Genomic DNA, 26926 nt, shown 5'->3' on the forward strand with positions numbered 1-26926 from the left:
AGGGCACAACTAGTCCAGTATGTAAGAAGCTTGGAAGTTGCTACTCCATCTTAACAAGTTGACAGCTGACAAACTGAAAAATCAACCACTCTTCTTAGATCCCTAAGAGCAGTGAGGTCACAAGGCAAGCTGCTACCCCAAAATTGAAGAAACAGACAGGCAAATACAGAGAATCACAACTTGCCAGAGCAGAAACCCACAAGCAAAAACCTCCATGGGAACCAGTGCTGGGGTAGAGAAACCTGAACTGTAATTGACAAATTATTATAGGCTCAGTGTGAACAACTCTGAGAGATAAAAGCTCCAGGAAGACCCTATCATAGGGAGGCCTTCACATTTTTGGGAGTTTTGTGTCTAGGAACTCAATTGTGTGCTCAACTGTGTATCACAGAAAAATTCCCTTGTGCTTCTGGCCTGGGGAGGAGAAAATGAACCATTTTGAAACACACCAGAACATTCTGTTCTTCTTAACAAGGTCTGTCCTCAGGAGAAACTAGAGCCTACCCTGCTAAGGTTTTATCAGAGCCTAACTGACCTTGGGGAACGGAAATACTTAATTCCAGCCCACTCTAGCCATCCTGTCCCACCTAAGGCAGGGTTGCAGCGGGAGGTGGGGGCAGTTCAGGAATTAATAAGCACTTGTGACATTCACGGTCCAGAAGCATAGGTTCACTAAAAGCCTGAGACCTAATCATAGGATTATAGAACGCTTCCCCTCCCCCACACCTTACCACATTACTAAAGGCCTATTTAGAGTACTTCCTTTTACCTAGTACATCATGTCCAGCTATCAAGAAAAAAATTACAAGGCATAATAAGAGGCAAAAAACACAGTTTGATGAGATAGAGCAAGTATCAGAACCAGACTCAGATATGGCAGGGATGTTGGAATTATTAGACCAGCAATTATAGCAACTATGATTAATATGCTAAGGAATCTAATGATAAAGTTGACAGTCTATAAGAATAGATGGGTGAAGTAAGCAGAGAGATGGAAATTCTATGAAAGAACCAAAAAGAAATGCTAGAGATTAAAATAAACACTGTAACAGAAAGGAAGAATGCCTTTGATGGGCTTATTAGTAGACTGGACACTGCTGAGGAAAAAAAAAAAATCTCTGAATTTGAAGATATCTCAATAGAAAGCAGTGCTTAGTGGGAAATTTATATACTGAATGCATATATTAGAACAGAAGAAAGATCTAAAATCATAATCTAAGCTTCCACGTTAGAAAATTAGAAAAAAAAGAGGAAATTAAATTCAAAGGAAGCAGACCTCGTGGATATTGAAAGGATAATAAAGGAATACTATGAACAACTCTATGCCCGCAAATTTTATAATCTAGATGAAATGGATTATTTCCTTGAAGGACACAATCTGCCAAAACTCACACAAGAAGAAATAAGCAATCCAAGTAGACCTGTATCTTTCAAAGATCTTGAATCAATAATTAATAGCTTTCCAAAACAGAAAGCGTGAGACCCAGATGGATTCACTGGTGAATTCTGCTAAACATGTAAGGAAGAAATTATACCAATTCACTACAGTTTATTTCAGAAGAAAAAAGCAGAGGAAATACTTCCTAACTCATTCTATGAGGGCAGCATTTCCTGAATACCAAAACCAGATAAAAATTACAAGAAAAGAAAATTACAAACCATTATCTCTCATGAAATAGAGGCAAAAATCATCAACAAAATATTAACACATTGAATTCAACATTGGATAAAAAGAATGATATACCATGACCAAGTGTGATTTATCCTAGTTATGCAAGACTGGTTCAACATTTGAAAATCCATTAATGTAATCCATCACATCAACAGGCTAAAGAAGAAAAAACACATGGTCATATCAGTAGATGCAGAAAAAGTATTTGACAAAATCCAGCAACCATTCATGATAAAAACTCTCAGTAAACTTGAAATAGAGGGAAACTTCCTCAACTTGATAAAGAATATCTACAAAAAAACCCAAAATAAAAACAAAAGAACCTACAGATAACATCATACTTAATAATGAAAAGCTTGAGGCTTTTCCATTAAGATCAGGAACAAGGCAAAGATGTCCCCTCTCACCCCTCCTTTTCAACATTATACCGTATGTCTTAGTTAATGCAATAGAACAAGAAAAGAAAAGAAAAGAAAAGAAAAGGTGTACCAATTGGGAAGGAAGACATAAAACTATCTTTGTTTGCAGGTGACATGATTATGTACGTAAAAAATCCAAAAGAATTGACAAAAAACTCCTGGAACTAATAAGCAATTATAGCAAGGTTGTAGGATATGAGGTTAATACATAACAGTTGATTGCTTTCCTAATATACCAGTCATGAACGAATAGAACTTGAAGTTAAAAACATAATATTATTTACATTAGCACCGCCCCCCCAAATTAGATACTTAGGTATAAATCTAACAAACTATGTATAATACCTATTTAAAGAAAACTACAAAACTCTGATGAAAGGTATCAAAGAAAAAACAAATAAGCTGAGATACATCCCATGTTTATGGACATAAAGGCCCAATATTGTCAAGATATCAGTTCTTCCCAACTTGATTTGTAGATTCAAAGCAATCCCAATCAAAATCACAGCAAGTTGTGTGACTATCAACAAACTGACTCTAAAGTCTATATGGAAAGGCAAAATACCCAGAATAGCCAACACAATATTGAAGAAGGAAAAGGTGGAGGACTGACACTACCCAACTTTTAAGACTTACTATAAAGCTGCAGTAATCAAGACAGTGTGGTATTGATGAAAGAATAGACAAATAGATCAATTGAATAAAATTCAGAGCCCAGAAGTAGACCCACATGGATATAGTCAACTGATCTTTGACAAAGGAGCAAAAGAAATGCAATGGAGAATAATCTTTTCAACAAATGATGCTGGAACAACTGGCCATCCACTTGCAAAAAATAAATCTGGACACAGACCTTACACCCTTTACAAAAATAACTTTAAAAGGATCACAGACCTAAATGTAAAATGCAAAACCATAAAACTCCTAGAAGACAACATAGGAGAAAACCTAGCCTTGGATATGGCAATGACTTTTAACATACAACACCAAAGGCATGATCTATGAAAGAAAAAATGGATAAGCTGGATTTCATTAACATTAAGAAACTTCTGCTCTGCAAAGACAATGTCAAAAGAATGAGAAGACAAGCCACACACTGGGAGAAAATACTTGCAAAAGGCACATCTGATAAAAGACTGTTATTCAAAATATACAAAGAACTCTTCAAACTTAACAATAAGAAAACAAACAACTCAAAAAATAGTCCAAAGACCTTAACAGATAACTCACCAAAGAATATAACAGATGGCAAGTAAGCACACGAAAAGATGTTTTGCATCACATGTCATCAGGGAAATGCAAGTGAAAAAAACAACTACATACCACTACACACCTATTAGAATAGCCAAATCTAGAACACTGAAAACACCAAATGCTGGTGAGGATGTGGAGCAAAAGGAACTCTCATTCATTGCTGGTGGGAATGCAAAATGGTACAACCACTTTGGAAGACAGTTTGGCAGTTTCTTACAAACTTATGGGCACACAAAAACCTGCACATGGATGTTTATGGTAGCTTTATTCAAATTGTCAAAATTTGGAAGCAACCAAGATGTCCTTCAGTGAGCGAATGGATAAAGAGTGGTAAATTCATTCAATGCATTATTATTCAGCACTGAAAAGAAATGAGCTATCAAGCCATGAATAGACGTGAAAGAATCTTAAATGCGTATTACAAAGTAAAAGAAGCCAATTAAAAAAGGCTGTATCTTGTATGATTCCAACTACATGACAATTCTAGAAAAGGCAAATGGAGACAGTAAAAAGATCAGTGGTGGCCCAGGGTTAGGGGAGAAGAATGAATAGGCGGAGCACTATTCTATATGATACTATAAAGATGGATACATGTCATCACACGTTTGTCCAAACCCATAGAATGTAAAACACTGAGTGTACCCTAATGCAAACTATGGACTTTGGGTGATTATGATGTGTCAGAGTAGGTTCATCAATTGTAACAAACGTTCCACTCTGGTGGAGGATGTTGATAATAGGAGAGGCTGTGCATGTGGAGGGGCTAGGAGTATACGGGAAATCTCTGTACCTTCTGCTCAATTTTGCTGTGAACCTAAAACTAGCCTAAAAAATCCTAACCCTAAAAACTCCAACACAATACTTCTATCCAGACTATTTTTAAAAACTTTCTGAACTCAACAGTTAGAAAACAATCTAATTAGAAAATAGCAAGGGAATTCCTTGGCAGTCCAGTGGACAGTACTCCACACTTTCACTTCCAAAGGCCTGAGTTCGATCCCTGGTGAGGGAATTAAGATCCTGCAAGTCGTGCATGGTGCAGACCAAAAAAAAAGCAAAAGATTTGGACTCTTCAGTAAAGAAGGTATACAGATGGCAAGTAAGCACATGAAAAGATGTTTAACATCCTTATAAGGGAAATGCAAATTAAAACCACAATAGAGAGTTCGGGTCTTTTGAGGATGAGCTGCCTGTTCTCCATCCTTGGTGCCCTGCAATAAACGCTGTACTTTCCCTCACCACATCCCAGTGTCAGTAAACTGGCTTTGCTGGGAGGCCAGCGAGGGAATACAAGTTTGATTCGCTAGAAAGAGTCTATATTCAGGAGGAAGTAATCCCAGAAAAGGAAGAACAGGCAGATCAAGATGTGTAGCTCTGTGGCTGCCAAGTTGTGGTTTTTGACAGATCGTCAAATCAGGGAAGACTATCCCCCAAAAGAGATCTTACAAGCATTAAAGGCCAAATGTTGTGAGGAGGAACTGGACTTTAGGGCTGTGGTGATAGATGAGGTGGTGCTAACAATAGAGCAAGGAAACCTGGGTCTTTGTATCAATGGAGAACTAATTACTGCCTATCCTCAGGTGGTGGTAGTGAGAGTACCAACCCCTTGGGTGCAAAGTGATTGTGACATCACTGTTTTGTGCCATCTAGAGAAGATGGGAAGCAGGTTGATGAACTGACCTCAAGCCATCCTGAACTGTGTTAATAAGTTCTGGACGTTTCAAGAGTTGGCAGGTCATGGTGTTCCTCTGCCAGATACTTTCTCTTAAGGTGGTCATGAAAATTTTGCTAAAATGATTGATGAAGCAGAAGTACTGGAGTTCCCAAAGGTGGTGAAGAATACACAGGGTCATAGAGGCAAAGCGGTTTTCTTGGCTCGTGATAAGCACCCTTTGGCTAATCTAAGCCATCTTATTCGCCATGAAGCTCCATACCTGTTTCAGAAGTATGTTAAAGAGTCTCATGGAAGGGATGTACGTGTCATTGTCGTGGGATGTCGTGTGGTTGGCACAGTGTTATGCTGTTCAGCAGATGCGAGGATGCAAAGCAACTGCTCACTACGTGGTGTCGGGACGATGTGTTCATTGAGTGAACAAGGGAAGCAGCTAGCTATCCAGGTGTCTAACATCCTGGGAATGGATGTGTGTGGCATTGACCTGTTGATGAAAGACGACTGCTCCTTCTGTGTCTGCGAGGCCAATGCAAATGTAGGTTTCATCGCCTTTGATAAGGCGTGTAATCTAGATGTAGCTGGTATCGGAGCGGACTCTGCCGCCTCCCTTCTGCCCTCTGACCGGCTCACCTGGCGTATGTCCCTGCTCTCCATGGTGTCCACGGCCAGTGACACTAGTGAGCCGGAGTTGGGTCCCCCAGCCAATACTGCTGTCGACAACATGAGCGCAAGTTCCAGCTCAGTTGACAGCGACCCTGAAACCACGGAGCGAGAGCTGCTCACCAAGCTCCCAGGGGGCCTATTCAACAGAAACCAACTGCTAGCCAATGAAATCAGACTCCTGGTGGAGTGATTCCACCAGTAAATAATTAACCAGCAAAACCCTTGTAAAACTTTCTTTTTCCTTTTTTTCTTTTTCTTTCTTTCTTTTTTTTTTTTTTTTAAACCAACTTGCAATGCTGTTCATGGAAAATGCTCAGGAAGATGAGAGAAAATTGAGTAGGATTAGTTAGGAGAGAAGAAGGGGGAGATAGACGAGACGTTTGCTACTAAGATGTTACTGACTTTGATTTACAAATCCTGCAGATAGAGAGGCAGAAGAGGTGAGATACAGAAAAATGTCAGGCTCTCATAGTTACCCTTTTAAATTACTCAAAAATATGTAGGCTCTCAGGCCATGAAGAACATAATTTTTTTCATGGTTTTTGTACAGTTGGTACAAATTTCAGAGTAGTGTAACTTCACATTGTGTTGTAAGCAGTGAGGAAGACATCTCCGTAAGTTATAATTTTTTTTATACAAATCTGAAAATTCAGCCTATACACTATTATCTAGGAGCTTTATGTTCATAGTTATGAAATCTTGAGGGGTTCTTTTATTGACTTTTTCCCCCTTAATTTGGGTGGGAGGGCAACGTGAATGTGACCCAATAAAGGTTTTTTTAATGATAAAATTGTCATGTTTGTATGATAAAAGGGAAATGAACAGTATTGCAATGCCTGGCACACAAAATAACATTTACTCCATTGTAGATAAAATTGCACTAGTTAAAAATATGTGCATTGACTTGTATTTGTTAGTATTTTAGCTTTTTTTGAAAGATATATGCTCTGTTAATGTTGCTTTTTTTTTTTTAATACATGTGAGTCTTAACATTCCCTGATCTATGCCTGCATCTTTAACAATGGCCAAAGTGAAGAAAATGCTACCTTTTTTGTTAACAAGACACTGACTTGAAACATGTGCATTTAAAGCCTTTTGTTTTTTTCCTTTTTCTTTTGGTGGTTGGGCATTTAAAGAATAAGGACAAGGAAAAATATTTGGGGGGAGCAAATGAAGGGTCTGTAAGTTCCTAAGTATAAAGTTGAAGTGATTTCTAATACCAGCGTTATATATCTGCATTTTTCACATTTTAGGACAGTGTGTGTGTGCGCGTGTGTGTGCGTGTGTGTGCGCACGCGTGCACACTTGCATGTTTATGTGCTTTGCTTTTTGTTTATACCAACCAATCAAAAAGGGTAGGTTCTAGAAAATGGAGCATGATGGGAAACAGTTTTTTACTTTAAAAAAAAACAACAATTGAGTTGTTTTCCTGACTATAATCTACTGGGTAGAGGTACTCACCTAAAAACATGAGGAGAATAGCTGCTTCTTAGGCTTTTGTGTATATGTATGTTGTTTGCTTTTTTCCTTTGGTTCTAGACTGTTCAGTGTATGATCTATTCCAGTCTACATGCTTTTCCTCTGCTTCTTGCTGTGCATTTTCTCCTATTACACATAGGTTTGGGGGTGGGGGTGACTGAACATTTTTGTTTGGGAACTTATTTAGCAGTATTGAGTCTCTTATAGCCCTACTCTGAAGCCTTCAATATTCTACTCTTTATATTACTTTATTTCTGAATTTCTAAAAGCCCCCAAACTGCATATGAGACTTTAAACATGGGTAAAACTATCCCAATGTATGGTTTGGAAGGTATGTTAAGAAATGGAGACGCTCCAGAGCTCAACATAATTTTTTTAAGAAGCAAGTTCCATCTCCCTACAACCCTCTGAAGCTTTTTACCCAAGTCCTTTCTTGCCTCTCCAGTGCTTTTTTTCTTCAGATGGACCTTAAACATAATTTCTTGGACACTACTAGAGAGACTTCGAGGCAATAAGATCAGTATTAACCAGCTCTAACAGAGGTTTGATCATGCTTACTTGTACAGTTTTCCCCCCATTTTAAAAAAGGAATGTAATAAAACTTGTTTTTTCCATAGAATTAAATAATATTAAAATGGAAAAAAACCCCACAATAGATATCACTGCACATCTACTAGACCAGTTAAAATAAAAAATAATGTCAATATAAATGCTGGTGAGCTCAGGGAGAAACTAAATCTCTCATACATCACTGGTGGGAGTGTAAAATGGTACAACCACTCTGGAAAATAGTTAGGCAGTTTCTTCCAAAGTTAAATATATACTTACCATACAACTTAGCAATGTTACCCCTGAATATTTACCCAGAAAGAAATGAAAATGTATGTTCGTTCAAAAGCACATACATGAATGTTTATGGCAGCTCTATTTATAATCATGAAAATCTGGAAACAACCTAAATGTTCTTCATTGGAACTATTCTATATCTTAATTGTGGTAGTGTTTACAGGATTATATACATATGTCAAAACTTGCAGAATGACCAACCAGGTGAATAATGATGCTGTTAACTGAAATGGGGATGACTGGGGGAAGAGCAAGTTTTAGGAATGTGGAGTCAAGAGTTGGTTTTCAGACATGCTATGTTTGAGAAGACTATTTGACACTAAGTAGAAATGGTATGTTTGACCTTGGAGCTAAGGAGAGTAGTCAGAAATGGAAGTATGATTTAGGATTCATCAGCACTCTGGTGGAATCTTTACATCAAAAGCACACCATCAACAATCACCAGATAAATGTGACCTTGGTTATTTTGACACTGGGCAGTGTGGGTACAGACTACCAACTGTATTTTCTTTTTCTTTTTCTTTTTTTTTTTTAATTCTTCTTTATGTATTTTCTCATTAGTCATGACATGAATGTGAATGAGACAGAAGTTATTTCCTCCATGTTACTTACAACTAAATCTAGATGTATCTGTCAAAGGACTTTAAACAGAACTTTTACCTTTGACCCACCTATTTTGTGAGCATCAAGTTGCAGCTCAAAACAGGGCTAGGGCCTCGAAGTCTTGAACTACTATGAGCTACAAAAGATGCCAGATTTGATTGATCCTATAAAAATGATTTATTGTACATATGCATGTGTGCATATGATTCATAAGTATTTTCAGCAAATTGAAAACATATTTTAAACGTATGGAAATTAGCAGAAATAAAAATGAACAATAGATAGTAAGGGGAATAAAATACTTGATTTGTAACTTCATGGAAGTAAAAAAAAAATTGCTTAAACAAATCCATCCTATGTAAATAAGAAGTTAAAAGGAAAAGTCAGCTCCAATGTACTCTGCATTTGCACTTCTGTAGTCAGAGCATTTTGTTTTCTGTTTTGTCTTGGAATTGGTTCCCTTATATAACACATGTCAAAATAGCTGGAAAAATGTGATTAACAATTGCCAGCTGAAATTCTTGTCCCACAAGGACAACTCCCTCCTGGCTCCTTATTTTCTTCTCATATTTTGGGTACTGGGAGCTAGTGGCTGGAGCACAGGCAGGCAGGCAATGTGGCTCTACAGGAGAGAGAATTCCAAGGTTGGGCCTTCTCACTTTGCAGCTATCATTAATTTCCTACATCCTCTTGCCAAAGCCCCTTTAAGACTCACTGTGGTCTCACACAGGGTGTGGTCAGCAGGAATTTTGCCATTATCCGGATTCCTGTAGGAGCCCAATCTTGCCAATGTATAATTTAGGTGCTTAAGGAAGAGGGAAAGGTGAACCAACACTAACACCTTGGCCTTGATTTCCTCATCCACCAAAGAAGCACAGCCTTGTACACATTCAAGAGCTTACCTTCTAGGGGAGGTTTTGAACAAACATACAGCCAAATTCTAATTTTGGTTCCACCAAATGTGCTGTTTTGGACATCTAGCAACCTCTCAATTTTCCAGTAAATGCTCTACAATGAAGCTCATAAATGTAGTTAGAAAGTTCCTTTGATAGAAGACCCTCTTAGGAAGGAATACATTCAAAATGGATAGCGTAGTTTTTGCCACATGGGTACTCAGAAAAAAAAATTTTTTTGGTTTTTTTGAGTTGAGCTCCTAAGATGACTGGAAAATAATACTAATGGGCATTTGCTAAAACAGTTATAAGAATAAGAGAAATAATTCTAAAAATCCTTTAGTTTTTAGGGTGCTAAGTAAATCTTACAATATCGACATGCCCTCTTCCCTACGTCTCAGGTACTGTCCTTTCTTGCTCATACCAGATTCCCTTTCACTACCTTCAATCAAGCAACTGATCAATATTTATAGAACATTTATGATATAACTGGCACCATAAAAGGCACCAGGGAGGATCCAGAAGATGTGGAATGCATGGTCTTTGCCCTCAAGTAGTTTATAATTTATTTAGGAAATACTAAAATTCAAAACAGCAGCAAATGACATATACCATCTAAGTGTTATATCAATACCTTAGAGATGTAGTCATAATCTGAGGCAAGGGAGGTTAGTGAAGATTGGAGTGCTTAAGAAAAGCTTTATGAATCTCATCTTTCTCCTGGGGAGGAAAGTGGGGAAGGAGGAAGGTCAAGTGTGCGGAATCTCGGAGCTCGGAGCCTAGAGAACAACAATACCGTTTCTCACTAAGCAGGCAATTGTGTGACAAAGTTCAAAGAGGCAACACGTGTAGATTTGTCAAAATGTGGTGCCAAGATAGTCTAGAACTGTGTTGTCCAGTATGGTAGCCACCAGACACATGTAGCTATTTAAATATAAATTAAAATCAAATAAAATTAACATTTCATTTCCTCAATCTCACTAGCCACATTCAAATGCTCAATGGCTATATGTGGCTAGTAGTACCATATTGGACAGTACAAATATCAAACATTCTCAACATTACAGAAAGTTCTCTTGGACAATGCAGGTCTAGAACCATCGAAGTGTGAAGGAAGCTTGAAAGGATTCCCCAAGCCATTAGCATATTGCTGCAGCTGCTTTCTTTATGCTTTCTGTGGACACAAGGTTTCCAAAATCCAAAAGAGGTTTAATTATTTTAAACAGACATTAAGCACCTATTAATACAAGGCTGGGGAATGTGATAGACATAAAAGTGGATCAAGCAGATTCCAGTCCTCAAAGAGCTGAATACCTGGGGGAAAAAAGATGTGAGCACAAGCAACTGTCACACAAAATTTAAAGTGATAAGTATCCTTAGGGGAATAAAATTAAACATGTAGGAGTTCAAGGAAGGGGCAGATTACTTCTATTTGAAGATTTCAACAAGGCTTCTGAAATAAGGCATTATTTGAGCAGAACCTTGAAAAGGCAGTGGGTGTGGTAGAAAATAATCCCTGGGAACCAACAGGCTGAGAGATTATCTTTAGGCTCAGCTATGCCCTAACTAACGATGTGACCTTGGGTAAGTCAGGCTCCAGGCCTCAGTTTCTTTATCGGTTGAGTAAGGGTAGCAAAGAAGAAACCAAATTTCTGGATGGTGTGTCCAATGCAAGCAAAGGCACAGGGACAGATGGTTGTGTGTACAAGAAATCTAATAGTCTAATTAATGCTGAGGTGCAGTCACTATACGACTATCTTAAAACTTGTTCCTGGGCATTACGTAACTCTAAGACAACTCAAAAATGTTTGTTTGCTAGAATAAAAAGCCACCATCCCAAAAACAAAAGCTAGATTTTGGTAATGCCTCCCCCACTCTACCTTATTGACATACAACATCGTGTACATTTATAAGGTGTCCAATATGGTGATTTGATACACTTCTATATTGCAAAATGATTGCCATTACAGCATTAGCTAACACCTCCATCACATCACATAATTACCACTTCTTTTTTTGTGGTGAGAACAGTTAAGATCTACTCTCTTAGCAAATTTCTGGTATATTGTACATTATTATTATCCATAATCACCATCTGTACATTAGATCCCCAGAACTTATTCATCTTATAACTGAAAGTTTGTCCCTTTTGACCAACATTTCCCCATTTCCCCCACTCCCTAGCCCCCGGTAAACACCATTCTATTCTCTGCTTCCATGAGTTCAGCTGTTTTAGATTCCACACATAAGTGAGATACAGTGTTTGTCTTTCTCTGTCTGACTTATTTCACTTAGCATAATGCCCTCAATGTCCATCCATGTTGTTGCAAATGGCAGGATTTTCTTCTTTCTCGTGGCTGGATAACATTCCATTGGAATAATATATATATATATATATCTCACATCTTCTTTATCCATTCAGCTGTTCATGGACACTTAGGTTGTTTCCATATCTTGGCTATTCTGAATAATGCTGCAATAAGCATGGGAGTGCAGATATCTCTTCAAGATCCTGTTTTCATTTCCTGTGTATATATATCCAGAAGTGGGATTGCTGGATCATATGGTAGTTCTATTTGTAATTTTTGAAGAACCTCCACACTGTTTTCTGTAGTGACTATATAAATTTATATTCCCACCGACAGTGTTCCCTTTTCTCCACAGCCTCGCCAATATGTGGGTCTCTTGTCGTTTTGATGATAGCCATTCTAATAGATGCAAGACAATATCTCATGGTTTTGATTTGCATTGACAATTGTGATGTTGAATACCTTTTCATGTACCTGTTGGCCACTTGTATGTCTTCTTTGGGGAAATGTCTATTTGGTATCTCTGCCCATGTTTTAATCTGACTGTTTGACATTTTTGCTATTGAGTTGTATGAGTTCTTTACATATATTGGTATTAACTACTTATCAGATATATGATTTGCAACAATCTTCTCCCATTCCATAGGTTGCCTTTTCATTTTTTTGCTTGTTTCTTTTGCTTTGCAGAAGCTTTTTAGTTTGATGTAGTCCCACTTATTAATTTTTGCTTTTGTTGCTTGTGCTTTTGGTGTCATATTCAAAAAATCATTTCCAAGACCAATGTGAAGGAGATTTTCCCCTATGTTTTCTTCTAAGAGTTTTACAGTTTTGGGTCTCATGTTTAAGTCTTAAATCCATTTTGAGTTAATTTTTGTGAGTGGTTTAAGATAGGGGTCCAATTTCATTCTTTTCCATGTGGTTATCCAGTTTCTCAATGCCATTTATTGAAGAGACAATTCTTTCCCCTCTGAGTATTCTTGGCTCCCTTTTCAAATATTAGTTGACCATATGTGAAGGATTTATTTCTGGGATCTCAATTCTGTTCCATTGGTCTATGTATCTATTTTTATGCCAGTACCATACTGTTTTGATTACTACAGCTTTGTAGTATAGTTTGAAATTAAGACATGTGATGCCTCCAGCCTTGTTCTTTCCCAGGATTGCTTTGCCTATTCAGAGTCTCTTGTGGTTTCACTTGGTTATGTCTTAATAGTTCAGATTAAATATGAGAAGTAAAGCCAAACAAATGGAAGCAATAGTATTTGTATTTAAATATGGTTTTTAAGTGGAGCTAGGGGACGACTCCATTAATTTGGTCCCCTCTGGGAAAAGGTTTTATTCATGGAAAATATGAGTGAGAGCCACACTTTGGGAAGCAAGAAACAAAATTACAGGACATTTCTGAGGGGGAAGAAAAGCAAGTCAGAGTCTGAAGCTGAGAAATCACTATTGAACAGGCTGTTAAAGGATAAAGCTGACATGAAAAGAGCAAAGCCAAGAACATGGTAGTTAAAATAAAATGTGGGTCATATGTGGAATGTGGAGTCCCTTCTTAAGAAGCAGACAGAAAATAGTGCATAAGTGAAATACCAGCTCAGCAGGTTTGTAGATCTCTATCTCTAGAGTGATTATGAATATATAGAGAGAAGTATTTTCATTTTGCAGCTGTACCAAAGCATCTGTCAGTAGTTCCATTATCATTTTCTTGTGCATATATTTTTATATCCACACAGAAAGATTAGAGTAGGTAAAAATATATGCTCTGTGTGTACAAATATACTGAAATATTTATTTAATGGTTAAAATTAAAAGTTCCTGGAAATTGTTTTTCTAACCCCACAGCTCCCTACTGGCTAAGGGCACATTTCTCAGTCCCTTACTCTTCACCTAAAAACCTGAAAATAAGATCCAGTATAAGCCCAGGGAAGAGACATAGCTATTATAAATAGAGATATTATGTAATCATCTACCCATCCAAGTTTTTAAAATAGACTGAAATGCTACTCTCTCCAAGATTTATAGAATTTGCTTTAAAAATAAATGTGTGGACTTCCCTGGTCGTCCAGTGGTTAAGAATCCATCTTGCAACGCAAGGGACACCAGTTTGATCCCTGGTCAGGGAACTAAGATCCCACATGCCACGGGGCAACTAAGCCCCGCACGCCACAACAACTGAGCCCATGCGCCACAACTAATGAGTCTGTGCACCACAACTAGAGAGAAGCCCACACACTACAATGAAGAGCCCAACTGCAATGAAGAGCCCACGTGCCACAACGAAAGATCCCGTGTGCCGCAGCTAAGACCCGATGCAGCCAAAAATTAGATAAATATTTTAAAAATTTTTTTAAATAAAATAAATGTGAATTTTGTATGTATATGGCTGAAATCCATGCCTATATTTGTTCAAGAGCCCTTAAATCCAGAATGATGTCACTTTTTCTATTGCTATAGATGACCGTCATAACTGTATGAAATTAACCAGATAAAGTTAATTGTTAGCTACCATAATTAAGAGAATGGAATTAGCTTTTGTTTGACAAATTCAATTGCATGTTCTTTTTTCCTTTTGCTTTATTTTCTTTTTCTAAAACATGAACTCCAGAAGGTAGAGTTAACATCTAGTCAGGATCAATTTTAAGTGAAAGACTGCTATAAGAACTCACATGTCACATGGGTCCTTCAACTTCTGCAATGAATTACTAACATATATTTTAAAGAAAATTACCTATGTCATCTAAGTTTTCAAATTGGTTGGCCTAAAGTTATTCATATTATTCTCTTTTTTATAGTGCAGTGATTTGTGATTTTGTGATTCTGTTCTGCATGCATGGTTGTACCCTCTTTATGATTCCTAGTATTGTTTATTTGTGCCTTGTTTTCCTTGATCAGTCTTGTTAAAGACTGCGTATCCATATTAGATTTTTTTTCTAAGAACTAACTTTTGGTTGTATTTATTTACTCTGTTATGACTTTGCTTTCTATTCAGCTTTCTGCTCTTATTTTTATTCATGTTTTCTGTTATGGATCAAATTGTGTCCCCCTTCCTCCAAAAGATGTTGAAGTCCTAACCCCTGGTACCTCACCATGTGACCTTATTTGGAAGTAGGGCCATTGCACATGGAATTAGTTAAATTATCACGAGGTCATACTGCAGTAGGATGGGTCCCTAGTTCAACATGACTGGTGTCCTTATAAGAGGAGGAAAATTTGGCCACAGACACAAGTGCAGAGGGAAGACGATGTGAACATGCACAGAAGGAATGCCATGTGAAGACAGGATTAGAGTGATGCATCTATAAGCCAAAGAACACCTGAGGTGCCAAAAGCTAGGAGAGATGCCTGGATAATTCCTCCCCTTCAGAGGGAGCATGGCCCTGCCTACATCTTGATTTCAGACTTCTGGCCTCCAGAACTGTGAGCCAATAAATTTCTGTTGTTTTAAGCCACTCAGTCTGTGGTAGTTTGTTATGACAGCCCTAGGAAACTAATGTACCTTCCTTCTCTACTCTTTAAGTTTATTACTCTATCGTTTTTCCAGTTTCTATTTTGAATGCTTACCTTGTTTATTTTCAATCTTTTTCTTAATAAAAAATAGGATATACCTTTATCTCTAGATACTGCTTGATTCATTTTTTAAAATTTTCATTGTGATTTCCTTTTTAATCTTGAGTTATTTGGTTGTAAATTTTTAAGTTTTGAAGCATGCAGAAATTTAAATATTTTTAGTGTTGATTTCCAATTTAATTGAATTATAGTCAGACTATGTTTGCTATTGATTGTTTTGTAATTTGTTGAGACTAATTTTTAACCTAGTAGGTGATACATTTCTTTTGTAAAAGTTCCATAGATACTGAAAAAGAATATGCTGTATATATCCTTTATTTGCTTTGTTCAGAGTATTACATGCATTAGATTTATGTATTAGATCAAACTTTTAAATTTGGTGTTCAAATATTCTGAGGAGTTGCTAATTTTTAAAATTCTGTTTGATCTATTAAAAGTGTGTTAAGGGCTTCCCTGGTGGCGCAGTGGTTGAGAGTCTGCCTGCTAATGCATGGGACACGGGTTCACGCCCTGGTCTGGGAAGATCCCACATGCCGTGGAGCAACAAAGCCCGTGCGCCACAATTACTGAGCCTGCGTGTCTGGAGCCTGTGCTCTGCAACAAGAGAGGCCACGACAGTGACAGGCCCGCGCACTGCGATGAAGAGTGGCCCCCACTCGCCACAACTAGAGAAAGCCCGCGCACAGAAACGAAGACCCAACACAGCCAAAAATAAATAAATAAAAATTAATTAATTAAAAAAAAATAATGTGTGTTAAAATTCTTTACCATGATACTGGACTGGTAAATTTCTCTATAATATGGTCAGTTTTTTTTAATGTATTTTGAGGTACCTACAGGTTTGTGACTGTTACATATCACATATATCATGTTATTATGTAGTGTACCTCTTTATCCTTATTAATTTTTGTTTTTAAATTCTATTGCTTCTGGTATTAAGATTTCTATACCAACTTTCTTTTTGTTAATATTTTTTTACTGCAAATCATTTTCTATTCTTACATTTTTTTTATTTTTCCAAACTATTCTGTTTTAGATATGTCTGTTGTGTATAGTATATAACTGATTTTGGTATTTTATGCATTCTGATAATATCTTTGTTTTAAATCAATTTTTAACACATTTATGTTTGCTGAGGTTAATGATAATATTTGAACTTATTTTTAACTCTCTTTCTTTTCATTGTATTTTTACCATCTTTTGCTGTTTTTTCCCCACTTTTCCTGCCTTCTCTTGCATTGAAAACATTTTCTGCATTCCCTTTTTCCCCTTCTGCTGTCTTAGGAGCCAGACATGGTATTTTATTTATTCTAGTAGGCATCCTTAAACTAACATACATACTTAACTATTCCATTTTCTGAGAACATCTAAAGTTATTCAGTATTTTTATCCTTTTCCCTGACATGAAACTGATCTTAGCATATATTAACTTCCCCTTGAATAATTCTCATCCTCTTTTCCCATCCTTTACCCCCTCTAGTTTTTTCACTTTCTTTCAGAGTTTTGTCTAGAGTTCATCCTTTAAATAAAGGCAAAAAATGGTGAGTCTTGTAAGAAAATTAAATTAAATTTACTAATTTATCAATTTCTCTGTTTATCATTATCAATCTCTGTTCTCTTCTGTTTTTGCTGAAATGCATTCGTTTCTTAATATTTATTTATTTATTTATTTGGCTGCATCAGGTCTTAGTTGCCCGCACAAGGGATCTCCGTGCCATGTGGGGGATCTTTGTTGCAGCATGCCAACTTCTTAGTTGCGGCATGTGGGATCTAGTTCCCTGACCAGGGATCGAACCCAGGTCCCCTTCATTGGGAGCACGGAGTCTTAGCCATTGGACCACCAGGGAAGTCCCTGCTGAAATACGTTCTTGCTACTTATTTTCATGAGGGTCTCTCAGTGGAAATATTTTAATCACTGTCTTTTTGAAAATGTCTTTGACCCTCACTGTTAAATAATAGTTTAAATAGATATAAGATTTTTATATTCTCAGCTATTTTCCCTCAGGACTATAAAGATGTTATTTCATTGTCTTCTGGCATCGGTTTCTACACATGAAAAGTCAGCTATCAATCAAATTCTCATTTCTATTGAGGTGATATGTCTTTTCTCTCTAACAGCTTTTAAGTTCTATATTTATCTTTGATGTTACACAGTTTCACTAAGACGTGTGGATTTATGTTTATCCTGCTTGGCACTTTATATGGCTCATCAATCTGAGATCGCAGATCTTTCTTTAACTGTGGAAAATTCTTAGCTATTACCTCTTCAGATAGTGGTTCCTCACCATTCCTTTCATCCTCATTTTCTAGAACTCCTGTAGACATTATGTTGAAGCCAATCAATTGGTCCTCTCTGTCTTTTAATTGCTCTCTCACATTTTTTTTGTCTCTCGTCTTTCTGTCCTGTTTCCTGGGTGAAATCCTCAGCATTATCTTCAATTCATTCATATTCTCTTTAACTATTTACAGTCTAGAGCTTATCTCATCTGTTGAATTTTTATTTTGATGACGCTATTTTTCATTTCCAAGATTTCTAGTTGTTCTTTTTAGTATCCATCCATTCTGATTTCATTTATGCTGGCATTTTTCTCACAATGTCTTGCTCTTTTTTTTTTAATGAGTTATTCCTTCAAATATCTCTTTGAGCATTCTAAACATATTTAAATCTTTTCTCAGATGGTTCCATAACATTAGTTTCAACAGTAATAAATTCATGTTCTTTTGTTTTGTTGGCTATCTTTCTTAGCATTGGGTTTTGGTTGAAGAGCTCATTTTGAGACTAGGTTTGCATTCCCTCTGTCTCTCTTTCTCTTCTTCCCTCAACTCCCAGTGTACTTTCTCCTTCCTGTCTAGTGGTTTTGTGATTGCCCTCATTCTGCACTTGGCTCTGTGGACCCCAGTTCAGACCCAGATCTACTAACAGAGCTTCAGAGATCCAGCCCACAGTGTCTGAGGACAGCACAGACCCAGGCACCAAACCAGGAAATGGACTGCTCCCTTTCCTGGTCACAAGGTTATATCTGTGTCCTCTCTTTCCTCTAAGTCCACAGTTTGCTAAAAGCTGTAGCCCCAGGCAGGAATAACTTCTTTTTCAACCTCCTTTCATGAGTAGAAGGAGCCTGCCTCTGCCTCTGGCTTCAAGCAGTGAACCTGGCTTCAGTCTCCCATCTCGGCATGGAACTTTTTTATTTTAATTTACCCTGGAGGAGCCAAACTCCAGCTAACATTGCCTGGTTCCAGACCTAGAGCCCAGTAAGTCTGTGGCTTCCGCTCAGCATGAGCTTTGTATTTCTGTCCCAATTCTGGGCCGCAGAAGTGTTTATTTAGTTTTTAAGCTTGATAAATTTCATTTATCATTGCTATGTGTTTGGAGTAAAGATGTGTCAAAGAACAAACTTTCAGAGCTGCTTGGGCTAGGTTTGCGTGCCGACTTCTTCAGTGAACTAAAGACTCTGTAATGCATTCAGTTCAATCTTTAGTTTCCTCTTAGATGAGGACAGTATTTAGCCTGTGGCTACATGTCATAACTAAAACAATGTCAAAAGCATGGTTCTTTAAGTGCTTTTATTTTAACACCTGATTATCTAATAATTAACTTGGTTATCTAATGATCTAATTCAGTTGTCATGTTACTGAAAATACCATACTTTCCAACTTCCAGTTAATTTTCTTATCTACATTTTCATAAAATAACAAGCAATTGTTTTTAATGAAAAAGAAAGATGGGGAAAATGTCATCTCTTAACCCCTGAATTCTGGAATCTTCTAATGATTATTTTTACCAAGTAAATAAACCCAGGAGTCAATGAAATGTGGTTTACTGCTATGCTTCCTGGAATTTCTTGCAGCCAATTCAGGATAATAGCATCTCAGAGTTGGAAGAAATTCTTCATATGACCACACCGAATTTTTTTTCCTGTTGGTCTGCGTCATATTTGTGAAAGTTACTGACTAAAAGGCTGAGACTTTAGAAAGTCCTGTGGCAAAGGTAAAAGCCCACTTCAAAGGAAGTTCAGACATTCAGCTTGTTTCTTTGAAGAGAATTCATTTCCATGAAAAATGTTCTGAAAACTTTCTGATGGGACCAGAGAGAGCAGAGAAGCCTGTTTTCCCCTTCATTTTACTATAAATGGAGTCACATTGCCAGTGTCATGCTGGTACATGTTTAACAACTAGCTTTCCAGGAAAAAAAAAATGTACTGTTTGTCAACTTCCATGTTGTCAATACTCCCACCACGGCTGATTTCAAACTATCAGTGTGTCATCGCTAAACACAGAATTAGAAGGAGATGCCCATAATAGGTTTTCTGGGCGGATAGGACTCAGCTTCCACACAGTACTGTGATAATGCCAAATCCAATAGATATTTTCCAGACCTCAACTTGACCTCTCAGCAGCCTTCAGCATAGTTGCTTGTACCATTACTGAAACACTCTCTCCTCGGCTTTTCTGGTGGCCGTGCTGTTCGCTCCTCTCTCCTAAGCTTGGGCTAATGTAAGTCTCACTGCCAGCTCTTCCTATGCCTATATTATTAGAGACACTCAGCACTCCTTCTGGAGCTTGTTGCTCATTTCTCTCTACATTTTCCCCCTGGGGGATCTCATCCAGTCCCATAGCTTTAAAAATCACCAAAATGCTGTTAACTCCCATATTTTTATCTCCAGCCCAGACCTTTTTTCTGAGCTCCGGGCTTGATATCCAACTGCCTACTCAGATATCTCAGAGGCGACTCCAAATTAACTTATCCCAAAACTGAATTATTGACCTTCCTCCTCCCATCTCCCTTATCTAAATAAATGAAACTACCAGCTGTTCATCTGCTAAAACCACAAACCTAGGAGTCATCTCTGCAAGCTCCCTCCCCTTTGCTCATAACAGCCAACCCATTACCAAATACTACTTAAACCACTTTCGAAATATTTCTCAAATCTGTCTGTATCTCTCCATCTCCAAGCTCTCACCATCGCAAATGGACTACTGCAGCTGAACTCCTAAGCACTATCCCATCTTCTTCTCTTGCCCTTTCCTCCTGTGCTCTCCAGAATGGGCAGAGAGATGGTTTAAAATGCCTTAAAGCCTGTACTGGTTTTCCATTGCATTTAATAGAAAATGAAACAACCTTACATGGCCTACAGGGCCTACATGATCAGATTTCAGTTTAATTCTCCAACCTTATCTCCTACACTCTCCTCCTCAACTACCACACTTTGGTCCCACAAGTTGTTGTTGTTGTTTTTAAATAAATTTTTATTTATTTATTTAATTTTGGCTGTGTTGGGTCTTCGTTGTTGCGCGCGGGCTTTCTCTAGTTGTGGCGAGCGGGAGCTACTCTTTGCTGTGGTGTGCGGACTTCTCATTGCAGTGGCTTCTCTTGTCGCGGAGCACGGGCTCTAGGCACGCAGGCTTCAGTAGTTGTGGCACGCAGGTTCAGTAGTTATGGCTCACCGGCTCTAGAACGCAGGCTCAGTAGTTGTGGCTTGTGGGCTTAGTTGCTCTGCGGCATGTGGGCTCATCCCAGACCAGGGCTCGAAGCAGTGTCCCCTTCATTGGCAGGTGGATTCTTAACCACTGTGCCACCAGGGAAGTCCCCCCACAAGTTGTTTAAGATTCTTAACATACATAATTCTGAGTATTGAGCTGTTTGCCTATTTCATGTTTATCTTTCCCCATTAGACTGTAAGCTCCATGAATGTAAGGACCATGTCTATAATGCTCATTCCATACCCAAGGCCTAGCCCATAGAAAGTACTCAATGCATATTTCTTGAAAGAATAAATAAATGAATGAAAACAAGATCATATTTTCAGATAAACCTTTTAAGGTTATACCTTTTGGACATGTACAAAGAGGTGATTGGAGTGGCTGTTGCCATTGAAGCTTTCCTAATTTTTCTTTTTTTTTTGGCTGTGCCATGTGGTATGCGAAATGTGGAATCTTAGTTCCCTGACCAGGGATTGAAGCCATGCCCCCTGCAGTGGAAGCGCAGAGTCCTATCCACTGGACTGCCAGGGAATTCCCACCACTGAAGCTCTTAGAATGCTGTGACTGAAAAAAATTCACAATTCCTTTGACGACAGTACTCCTATAGCAATATAAAGTTGGAATAATTTATCCTGGAAAGAAAACATAGAAAACAAACCAAGGAAATGAATGAACTTCCCTGAGTATGATTAAAATGCAAAACAAACGATCAAGTAATCCACCACCAAGTAGATTTATTTTTATGAAGACAAGTGCTGAAGAAGGGAGTCTAGCATAGAGGTTAGACCACATGTTCTGGAATTAGACTTGATTTCTGCCATTTAACTTGCTGTAGGAACTTGATCAAAATTCTCAGCCTCTCATCTTCTTCATCTTTAAAGCAGGGACACTAATATCCCATACATCTTAGGGTATCTGTGAGATGATGCATTGAAAACACATTCCACCACCGAATTTACTCTACCCTTAATTTACTTAATTTCCCTGAGCTACAGTATTTTCATTTGTAAAACAATGTGTTTGTACTTAACTTCTTTTAAGACCTATCTGGTACAAAGGTTTTATTTTATTCTGCGTAGTTTTAATGCTCTCAAAGCCATCCCTACTCTCATTTGATATGGGGATTAAGGGCCCTGCTCTATGAGGACCCTGTATGGTGCACCCTGGCAGGAACAGGCTGTGTTCAGACACTATTCTGCCTGTTTGGTCTTTCCACATCCAGTACACCAAGTTCTAGAGTCAACTTTTTAAAAAATGTCTTAAAAGTACTTATGATTTTTTTTTTTCTTCTTTTCAAATGTAATACATGCTAGCAACTATACTTCATTAGGGCAGGGGTTGTACCCATCTCTATTTTCTCTTTTATTTATTTATTTTTCAGTGGGCTTTATTTTTCCAGAGCAGTTTCAGGTTCATAGCAAAATCGTACAGAAGATACAGAGATTTTCCATAAACCCCCTGTGCCCACACACACACCATTATCAACATCCCCCGCCAGAGTGGAACATTTGTTACAACTGATGAACCTAAACTGACACATCATAATCACTCAAAGTCCATAGATTACATTAGGGTTTTCTCTTGGTGTTGTACATTCTTTGGGTTTTGACAAATGTATAAATGCATAATGACATGCACCCACCAATTATAATATCACACAGAATAAATAGTTCACTGCACTAAAAATCCTCTATGTTCTGCCTATTCATCCTTCCTTCCCTCAACCCCTGCCCACCACTGATCTCTTTCCTGTCTCCATAGTTTTGCCTTTTCCAGAACTGTCATATAATTGAAATCATACAGGATTTCTTTTCAGTGCTGAATAGTATTCCATTGTCTGGATGTACCACTGTTTATGTATCCATTCACCTACTGAAGGACATCTTGGTTGTAACCAAGTTTTAGCAATTATGAATAAAGCTGCTATAAACATCTGTGTGCAGGTTTTTGTGTGCATGTAAGTTATCAACACCAAGGAATGTAATTGCTGGGTTTTTTAGTAAGAATATGCTTAGTTTTGTAAGAAATTGCCAAACTGTCTTCCAAAGTGGCCATACCATTCCATATTCTTACCAGCAATGAATGAGAGTTCCTGTTGCTCCACATCCTCACCAGCATTTGGTGTTATCAGTGTTCCTGACTTGGACATTCAATAGATGTGTAGTGGTATGTCATCGATATTTTAAATTTGTATTTCCCATTTGTTTTAAATTTAAAACATCGATGTTTTAAATTTGATGCTCCACATCAAATTTGCATTTGATGTGCAGCATTTTTTCATGTGCTTATCTGACATCTGCATATCTTCTTTGGTAAAGTGCCTGTTAAGGTCATTGGCCCATTTTTTAATCCAGTTGTTCATGTTCTTATTGTTGAGTTTTAATTAAAAAATTTTTTTTCTTTTTATCCAAGTGATGCTTGCACATAATTTTGAAAAAAAAATCAAGAAATCTATAAGTGTTAAAATCAGCATTTTCTTGAATCCACCCTCGTTTCCTAAGCCTTAGTGGCAACCCTTTCAACTGATTCTCCTAGCAATTATTTCCATATTTCTAAAAACTAGGCTTATATTGCAACTTTTTGATTTTTCAGTTCCAACATTATCTGTTAACTTCCCACATTGGAAGGTGAGGATTTAGTGCTCTCTCAACATCACAGTCCTCCCCCTGTATCTCATATCCACTCTCTCCTCAACTCCCATTCTACAATACAGTTGAAACCTAATTTTATTTTTATATTCAGTGTTTATACTATTTTGACTATATGGTATGATTAACAGCTAAGCAATGTGGTATACTATGTTGACTTTTTCTTTCCCAAACATTTTATTTTCCATAGTCTTGTTTGTTTTTAAAATGTGTTTACTTTTTAGTATACTTATGACTGAGTCATCTCCAAATTCTTCCCCAGTTGTGCAAATATCTTCTCAATAGAGTTACTCACATTAAGTACTCTATTAATTTCATCTTCTTGAAGAAGTCTTTCCTGGAAACTTCTGATCCCCTTCAATCTGGATTGGTTACTCTCTAAACTGTCCTCTTGGGATCTCCCTTTACCATCTTCCTGAGGATTCCCTAAACTCCCTCCAGGTTGGATCTTACGTTTCACAGATCCCATGTCTCCCTGTTTTTGGTTTACTCCCTTTTTTAGTGAAGAAAAATTTGGGAGTGCTTACATGTCTGAAAATATTTTTAACCTACCTTCACACTTGCCTGAGATTTTGTCTAGGTATAAAAGTCTAGATTTTAGATCATTTTCTTTCAGAATTTTGAAGACATTGTTCCCTTGTATTCTGGCTTCCAGTGAGACTGTTGAGAAGTGGGATGCTATTCTGATTCCTGATTCTTTATATAGTATCTGTTTTTTTCCTCTTGTAGAGTATTTTCCTTGTCTTCAGTCTTCTGAAATTTCATGTTGACAGGCTTTGGTGTGAGGATATTTTCATTCAGTGAGTTAGATATTCAGTGGGCCTTTCCTATTTGAAATTCATACCCTTATGTTCTGGGAAACTTGCCTGAATCTTTCTTTCTTCTTTATTTTTTAAATAGTATACTGTTCTTATTTCATGTGTTTAATATCTTCCCTTATATCACTCCGAGCATATTAATTATAGCTTTTCTTTTGAAATACTCTTTTCCTCTCATCATCTCTGTTTCATCCAAGTTGCTTTTCCTGTTTGTTTTCTATCTTTCATATTAGAAGCTTTCCTCAAATGTCTGGTGATCTCTGGATGTTCACTTATATTTAAGAAAAGCATGCTAAGAAACAGATTGAAATCTTCATACACATGAGTGGGGCTTATTAGCTACAGGTATCACTGTAGAGTGATCTGGCTAAAGTCCTCATTAGAGGACGCCCCCTGCCCCATCCATGTCAGTATCATTAGATCTTTTCTCAAGGGCTGGACAGATTCTTCAGAGAAGACTTCCAATTTTCTACTTAGATGGAAAGCCTAAGCCTGGCTGCCAGTAGACCAGGAGCTGATTAAGGGAAGAGGTAATACATGTACCAACATCAGTGAGTAAAATATCACCTAATATCTCTAGTTTTAATATGGTAGCCCCATCCTGAACTATGTCTGGTGTTCTCTGGTCCAGAAAACATATTCCTGGGTGGGAGAGATAATATGGACATCTAATTGTTTGGTTTTTTTTTTTATAAACAGCTTTATTGAAATATAATTCACATACCATATAATTTCACCCATTTAAAGTGCACAATTCAATGATTTTTAGTATATTCACTGAGTTGTGCGTCCATCACCACAAACAATCTTAGAATGTTTTATTACCTCCAAAAGAAAGTTCATTTCCATTAGCAGAAACTCTTCAATTTTACCTCCCACTAGCTCTAGACAAACATTAATCTACTTTCTATTTCTATAGATTTGCCTATTGTAGGCATTTCATATAAATAGAGTCATACAGTATGTGGTCCTTTGTATCTGGCTTCTTTCACTTAGCATAATGTTTCAAAATTCACCCATGTTGTGTACTGAGTCAGAACTTCATCTCTTTCTTTGATGAATAATATTCCATTGTATGGATATATCACATTTTATATATCCGTGCATTGATCTAACTGCTTTTCTAAATAGTCTTTTATCCAATCCGCTGATTGTAGCTCACCTTCAACCTCACTTCAAGAAGCAACTCCAGGGCTTCCCTGGTGGTGCAGTGGTTGAGAATCTGCCTGCCAATGCAGGGAACACGGGTTCAAGCCCTGGTCTGGGAAGATCCCACATGCCACGGAGCAACTAGGCCTGTGAGCCACAGCTACTGAGCCTGTGGGTCTGGAGCCTGTGCTCCGCAACAAGAGAGGCCGCGATAGTGAGAGGCCCGCGCACCGCGATGAAGAGTGGCCCCCGCTTGCCTCAACTAGAGAAAGCCCTCTCACAGAAATGAAGACCCAACACAACCAAAAATAAATTAATTATTAAAAAAAAAAAAAAGAAGAACCTCCAGTCACCACTTCAGTGGTGGAGTTCTTCAGTGTAAACCGGGTTGCTTTTCAGCTTCTCAAACACTGCTATAAAATTTGGCATTCTCAGATTTCCCAAGTAGCTATCACTTGACCAGGTGCTTTCCAGTACCCCAAATTTTGTCTTTGTTTTCTCTTGTCTTATTCTCTCTTTCATTATGGTTTATGGCTCCCCCCATCCCAATTCCTTTATTTATACTTTAGAACAGTTTAGAAAGGAATGAAGGCTAATGTATACATTTAATCTGCCATCTTCAACTAAAATGCTTAATATCAATCTATCAATCTTTATTAATACAAGAAGAGATGGTTTTAATCTGATTTTATGAAATCAGCAGAAAGCATAAAAAGCACCAACATTACAAAACAACTATAAACAGGTAACTTAGACAAATGTATGCATGCAATAAGCTAATATATGATGTGGCTCTGGTTTTCATTTTAGACAGGTATGGCCAAGGCAAATATCTATGCTCTGGTCCTTCCAGATCCTTCCATTGTCCCTGGTTCTTGCTCATCTATAGATTCTTTTCTGTGTCCCACACTGTCCCATATCCCATGCCCTCCTCTATCAATAAATCTTCCTGGCATCAGGAAGCATTTTACATGATTACAGAGCATTCTCTGTCTCTCAGTCCACCATTGCTCCTTTACGTAGATTCTTCAACATGTTCTCTGGTTCTAGCTATGCACATTCTGGTTCTACATAATACCAAAACATAAAGAGATCTGCTTACTTCCAAGATCCAGTGAAAATGACATCGGCATGTGCCCTTTTCCTGGGAACAGCTTTTTCGGTTGCAACAGCTGCTATGTAATATGGTAGGTTACACAGACTACCTATGTCTCTTCTATGAGATGACTACTATGTCTCATTCATATATCATATGTCACATAGGTAAGAACAAGACACGAGAAATAACAGGATCAATGATTATTGTATAGTGGTGCTTCCTGAAAACATAGTTCCCCACAATACATTAATCATCGATTCTGTTATTTCCTGTGTCTTTTTTTTTTGGCTGTGCCGTGCGGCATAGGGGATCTTAGTCCCCTGACCAGAGATCGAACCCGCACCCCCTGCAGTG

General features: G+C 37.7%; 1 pseudogene across 1 annotated transcript; it reads left to right on the forward strand.

Moving 5' to 3' along the window:
• On the forward strand, positions 1-26215 carry LOC309605478 (beta-citrylglutamate synthase B pseudogene; annotated as a pseudogene). Its single transcript has one exon. The product of its transcript is annotated as a beta-citrylglutamate synthase B pseudogene (transcript).
• The last annotated feature ends 711 nt before the right edge of the window (positions 26216-26926 follow it).

The sequence above is a fragment of the Balaenoptera borealis genome (assembly GCF_965194805.1).
Source record: "Balaenoptera borealis genome assembly, chromosome: 1".
NCBI lineage: Eukaryota > Metazoa > Chordata > Mammalia > Artiodactyla > Balaenopteridae > Balaenoptera > Balaenoptera borealis.